This window comes from Prionailurus viverrinus, chromosome A1, assembly GCF_022837055.1.
Source record: "Prionailurus viverrinus isolate Anna chromosome A1, UM_Priviv_1.0, whole genome shotgun sequence".
Lineage (NCBI taxonomy): Eukaryota > Metazoa > Chordata > Mammalia > Carnivora > Felidae > Prionailurus > Prionailurus viverrinus.
Window position 1 is genome coordinate 198,352,171 of NC_062561.1, and position 6,733 is coordinate 198,358,903.

Below are 6,733 nucleotides of genomic sequence, written 5' to 3' on the forward strand. Positions count from 1 at the left end.
GTGTCTCCCTCTCTCTCTGACCCTTCTGCGTTCATGCTCTGTCTTTCTCTGTCTCAAAAATAAATAAACACTAAAAAAACCATTTTCAACGTTTATTTATTTTTGGGACAGAGAGAGACAGAGCATGAACGGGGGAGGGGCAGAGAGAGAGGGAGACACAGAATCGGAAGCAGGCTCCAGGCTCTGAGCCATCAGCCCAGAGCCCGACGCGGGGCTCGAACTCACGGACCGCGAGATCATGACCTGGCTGAAGCCGGACGCCCAACCGACTGCGCCACCCAGGCGCCCCTAAAAAAACCATTTTAAATGACCCCAAGTGGGGCGCTTGGGTGGCTCAGTCAGTTGAGTGTCAGACTTCGGCTCAGGTCATGATTTTGCAGTTCGTGAGTTCGAACCCTGCCCGGGGCTCTCTGCCGTCAGTGAGAAGTCTGCTTTGGATCCTCGGTCCCTCTCTCTCTGCCCCTCCCCTGCTTGCTCCGTCTCTCCCCAAAATAAATAAAAGTAAAAAAAAAAAATGAAATGACCCTGAGTGTTGGCCGTGATGCCTATGGGACAGCTACAGTCCAGAGTTCACTCTGAACTCTAACACCTGTGTGAGATGTGATTTCCTATTGGACCCGGTCAGTCACACTTTGGGGGGCTGAAGGGGAGAGGTGGCCGTGGCTAGGCTCCTCAGTTCACGAGTTGGTCCCACCCCAGGGGGTCTTACCTTGTGGGACTCTTCCGTCCGTAACCATCCACAGCCATTTCTAGACAGAGCATGGAAACTTCCTGGGGCTTCTGACTGCCCCGAGGTGGGTCCTGACTGATGTCTATGCTGGCCTCTGGAAATAGCTGACAACCAAGGCACTTGGGGATTATCTCAGCTGGGGTTGTGTTCTAGACTCAATTGTGTCCTCCCCAGCTCAATTCATGTTGAAATCCCAACCCCCAGTGACTCAGAATGTGGCGGTATCGGGAGATAGAGGCTTTAAAGAGGTAATTAAGGGGGCGCCTGGGTGGCTCAGCTCGGTCAGGCATCACACTCTTGATTTCGGCTCAGGTCGCGATTTCACGGTTCGCGGGGTCAGGCCCGCATTGCGCTCTGCGCTGACGACACGGAGCCTGCTTGGGATTCTCTCTCTCCCTCTCTGTCTGCCCCTCCCCTGCTCACGCTCTGTCTTTCTCTCTCAAAATAAATAGGCAAACATTAAAAATCATAAAGAGGTAATTAAGGTTACGTGAGGTCATTGGTTGGTCCCTGATCCAATATGACTGGTTTATAAGAAGAGGAAATTAGGACACAGACACACACACAGAGTGAAGACACGGCCACCTACAAGCATAGGAGAGAGGCCCCAGAAGAAACCAACCTCGCTGACGCCTTGATCTTCCGCTTCCAGCCTCTGGAACTGCGAGAAGATAAAATTCTCTTGTCTTAGCTGCCCCAGTCTGATACTTTGCTGCGACAGCCCAAACACACGGAAACAGGCTGTCGGTTTCTTCCCTGCCTTCTCCTCCTCCCCCTCCTCCCGTGTTCCCAAGAAACAAACAGGGCACAAGTCGAGGGTCCAGCACTTTATTAGAATCACGGGGCACAGAACCGACCGCTTGGGTCTCACCGGAGGGTTGTCTTACCCTCTCCCCGGGGAAGCCCCGGGGAGACAGCCCTGCCTGGTAGGGCAGGCCAGTGGGAGGGAGGGGGCAAGGGCAGGTTAGAAGTATAAACACAGACGTGGTGGGTTCCCAGCTCAGTGTCAGGTGGGTGATCTGGGGCGAGTCTCTTAACCTGTCCGAGCCTTGGCTTCCTGGCCTGTGACATGGAGTCAATGACAGAACCTTCCTCACTGGGTTGTTGGGAGACTGGGTGCGACAATGCCTGTGAAGGGTCTAACACGGTGCCTGGCAGATTGCAAACAGTCAATGAGTGGGAGCTGCTACGATTATTTATTAGGAGAGAGTCAGCGAGCTCCGTGCTCAGACGGCTCCAGTCTGTGAATGAGGGGGAGGGGATCTCATCCTTCCTAAATGTCTGAGGCAGGATGTGGCCTGCCGGGAAGACAGGCCAGGTCACAGGTGAGAGCCACCCGGTCCCCGGGAGTACAGGGATCAGACCCGCAGGTGAGGATTCTGGGGCCACGGCACCTACTGTCCCTACCAACTCCATTGAGAAGCACTAGGAAGAATTTGCAGAAAGTTCTAGTGCAGCGCCTGGACTGCCTTGCATCTCGGGCATTTGCTCACTGGCATTCCCTGCGTCTGTTCAGACAGAGCTTCTCTTTATTTTTATTTTTTTGTAGTTTTTGCTTTTGGCTAACGACTCGCCGTGGGCCACCGAACTTGGAACCAACTCTGGCTGTGCCTTTGGCTGCCTGGGTGAACTTGGGCTGGTCATTTCACCTGTCAGCCTCACCAACCACAACTGAGAGCTTTGAGGACAAAGCCAGGTTACAGAAGTAAGATCTAAGTGGTGGAGGCGTCACGGGTAATGAGGTGATGGATGGGCTAATGCATTCACAGGGTGTGTGTGTGTGTGTGTGTGTGTGTGTGTGAGAGGGAGAGTCCCGGTGTTCCCAGAGTAAGTAGAGACAGGTATCACCACAAGAGGGCGCTCTAGGCCTTTTGTCTTCTGGGCTTTGATTGAAAAAAGTTTCATTTTTCTGTGGTTGCTTTCCAAATGGAACTAAGATTTATGGTTTTTAGTTTCTCTAACTGATTTAATAAACTGTTAAAATAAATTCACGTCCGTTCATTAGTTTATCCATTAGGTAGATGCCTTATCGTGGCCCCTGCCACAGGGCACCCTGGGAAGTGGGGTGAGGGGCAGAGGTGAGGACCGGGAGAAGCATGTACTTTACGGCGACCTGGCTCAAACACTCCTCATCCGAGTGCCGCGACAGATTTCCCAAGAGTACAGCGGTGGTGAAGTTCCCACATCCAGGCTCACAGGAATGTTACGAATCGGACAAAATGGAAAGAAAAAGCAGCTTAAAGGTCAAGAACACCGTGTGCAAGCCCTCTTACCTCCAGCGCACCGCCTTCTCCTGGAGCCTCGTCCTGTGCTTGAGCTGAGGTCCCACGGGGACAGCTCTGGGTGGGAAGGAGGTGAGTCCAGTTGCTAAACCATGACCTCAAGAACAGTATTTCCAGGAATCCCCATCTTAGCATCTAAGGGATTCCTGGGAAAACTGGACCGTGAGGACAAGGTGAGAGAGGGGCCTTCAGCACCAAGGCCCCGCCACGTCCCTAAGGACCAGCGGGAGTCTTCCTCGGCTTCCGGCCCCATCTGCAGAAGCCAGTGTGGATGCCACGCATTGCAGGGCTGGCTGATTGCTCCAGAAGGAGTGACTGGAACTTCGAGTGCCCTTGGAAAGTACCTTCCCTGCAGTCAAAGGCCGTGTTGTTGACCAGAAACCATCTGGCATCCCAGCCGTCCCCCTCCTCCCCACCCACGACTGACGGGGGGCTGTATGTATTCCCGAGTCTCCAGCCAGAGGGAGGGTTTGAGTCTAAACCCTGGGCAGATCCGGTTCTCAGTCTCCAGCAACTTCCTCCCCTGGTCGTCTCCAGCAAAACCACGTAACCTCAGCTTTCCTCAGCTGTAAAATGGGACAGGAGAGGACCTCCCGGATAAGGTGAGACAGATACAGTTTGGGAGGAGGGGTGGAGTAAGGCAGTCCATAGGATTCGTGGAAACCGGCTAGGTCTGTCTTTGCTGAAAGTGACCCAGGATGTAAGGAGAAGACCAGGTTCATTTATCATGTCCTCCTCTTGCACCCCCACCCGCAGGTTCCAAAATCACACGCACTGGGTAAGAACACGATCCCGAAAGCGGACAGATTAGGCTACGACCTTGACTAACACGGTCATTGTGTGGTCTTGGGGGAACGGCTTAACTGAGCCTCAGTTTTCTCATCTGTAAAAAGGGGTCAGTAACACTGGCCACCTTCCAAGCTTCTTGGGAGGTTCAATAAGATTGTGCTTAGCCCAGAGAGTCTCCTCTGCTGTTCCATGCTTGCCTGAAGCCTCTGAGACGGGTCGGACGTTGCCTGGAGCCAAGGTTAGGCACTCAAAGGATGAGGCGTCTGAGTCAAAGCTCGGGACTTTGGTCTTTCTGCAAGGGTTTTTAGGAATTGTCCGTCCAGTCCACACAGGATGAATGGGTTTCAGCTCTGCGTTATTGCCTGTAGCTATCCAGGACTTAGTGTTGGGAAGGATTTTGAAAGGCGCATCTGAACTCCTCAAGAGAGGATGCCCTGACTGATGAGCGGTGTGTGCCATGGGCTCAGAGACAGAAAGCAGAGGCGGGGTTGTCTGGATAACGGCCACCGCCGAATGCCCCAACATCTCACTTCCAGCTGGACAAACGGGGGCGCCCGGAGGAGTCAGGACTCGCCCCGAATCATGAAGCAGGTAGTGGCCCGGGCAGGCCTGGGGTCCAGGAGCTTCCTCAGCACAAGCAGCTGCCAGCATGGAGACTGGAAACACTCCCAGCCTTCCTGGTGGCCCCGAGCACAGCGGCCACTTACGGCTTCCGGGCTGACAGCTGCAGAACAACTTCTCCCTTCCTGAGCTACAGTGCTTCATCTCAGACTCCCAACTGACCAGAGATGCAGCACTGCACCTCAGGCTGGGGGACAGGGCGCCGCTGCTGGGTGCCGGGGGCGTGTGGCGGCCACTCCACCCTAGGCAGGAGAGGGGGTGTGAGGGGGCCCGCGGCTCCCCCCGCCAGACGCTGCCATAAGTGCCCCCACTGAGCCTCCTGCCCCTGTCCCGTCCGAGCCCTCTGCGAGGGCCATCCACCCTCGCCCTCCCTTTTCTTTAAAAAAACTTTTTTTTAACATTTATTTACTTTTGAAAGACAGAGCACGAGTGGGGGAGGGGCAGAGAGAGAGAGAGAGAGGGAGAGAGGGAGAGACAGTATCCGAAGCAAGTTCCAGGCCCCGAGCCGTCGGCATGGAGCCCGACGCGGGGCTCGAACTCACGGACCGCGAGATCATGACCTGAGCCAAAGTCGGACCCTCAACTGACCGAGCCACCCAGGCGCCCCTCTTTTTCTTTTTTTTTTTTTTAAACCAGCTTTGTCGAGATGTAATCCACATGCCCCCCCCCCCAATTTAAACGTACGACGAAATGGTTTTTAATATGTTCACAAAGTTGTGCCACCACTGTCGCCATTAATTTTAGACCACGTCCTCACCCCCAAGAGAAACCCCTTCTCCGTTAGCCCCTCGCATCTCCCACCAGCCCTGCTCTGGGCAGGCCGCTTCTGTCTTTGCAGAGCAGCCTGGGCTCACCCGATACGGTGGCCCCATCCCCACCTTTACCTGCTGCTCATTCCAGCCAGACGGCACCTTCAGGGTACTTGTGTGGACTTCCTGCTCCGGCTCCTCCCGACTCCCCAGCCATCCTTCTCAGACATCCTTCCGGAACGCTCCTATCGCCTCCACGCTTACGAGCCTGAAAGCGCTCACCCTCCTTCCAGCTAAATTCCCAAACCCTCACTGAAGATCACGAGGACCTCGTCCTCTTCTCCGGTGCCCACCACCTCTGGACTCTTAGGGGGTGCTCCCCCTCACGCCCCCTGCTGGCTCCTCTCCCAGTGCTCCGTGCCTACTCAAAAGGCTGCTTTTTCTGGGAAGCCCTCCTCCACCGCCTCAGACATCAGGACGCCCTGGTCAACGTCCTCACACATGCTGTGTCCACTTTCTAATCCTGTGTCACACGTGGTGTGCAATTCTCTTTTCCGACCTCCCCCACTTGTGGGCTGTGTGGCCCACCTGTGAGGGAAGGGACCCGGCTGGCTGGGCTCACCACTGAAGGTAGGTTCCCCCGTGTAGACGCTCATTAAGCATTGGTTGAATGGCTGAATTGTTTTCCTCAATCTGTTTCTTTCCGGGGTCAGGCTGCAAATAGCACCTGGGCCTGACTGGGCTATCCGGGGTCAGGCTGCAAATAGCACCTGGGCCTGACTGGGCTAGTATCCAGTTCCCCGGGGAGAGCGCCCACATTTGTGGGTTTAAGGGTGTCCTTGGGCCTTGCTGTGGTCTTTGTACATGATACCGGGCCCCAGGGAATGCCATTTGGTCGATGAATGAATGGCTACATAGATAAATTGTTTTCCTCTTGAGAGCGGGCTTGAGTGGGAACCTCTGAGTGAGCAGGCAGAGCTCTCTCGGTCCCTCCTGCCCCGCCAAGTTCTCGGGGAACCCCCAGAGGACCTTCCTGCGTTGCTGGATGTCTACTGTGGTGGCCTTGATATGTGGCGACATGTGGTGCATGACGTATACTTTCAGAGATATCTGAAGGCTTAAGAGGGGAGGCGGTGGGTATCCTCTCCTTAGCAGAGAGCAAAAAACCACACACTTCCTTAAAAAAAAGAAAAAAAAAAGTATCTCCTGTGCCTCTACCAGAAATCTGAAATTTGGCCCGAATCAAAAGAGTCTCTCTCTCTGGTCTGCCACTCGGAGCAGCTCAGTCCCCACGGCCTCCTGAGAGGGACAGCCCCATCTTGAGGTATTCCCAGCCAAAGAAATGCCTTTCTTTAATATGGAATTCTCCTGTAGGAACTCTTTCCAAACTGCATTTAGCTGGGGAATGATTCCAACAACCCACCTTCGGGGTCCTGGGCAGCCCACAGCCTGTCCACGCCACTCTCCCACCAGCCCTGCGAGAGAACGTGCCGGGCCTGACAGCTTGAAGCTTTCAGTAAGAAGCTGGGGGCCGGGGGCTGTCCCGACAAAGTGAACTTTCC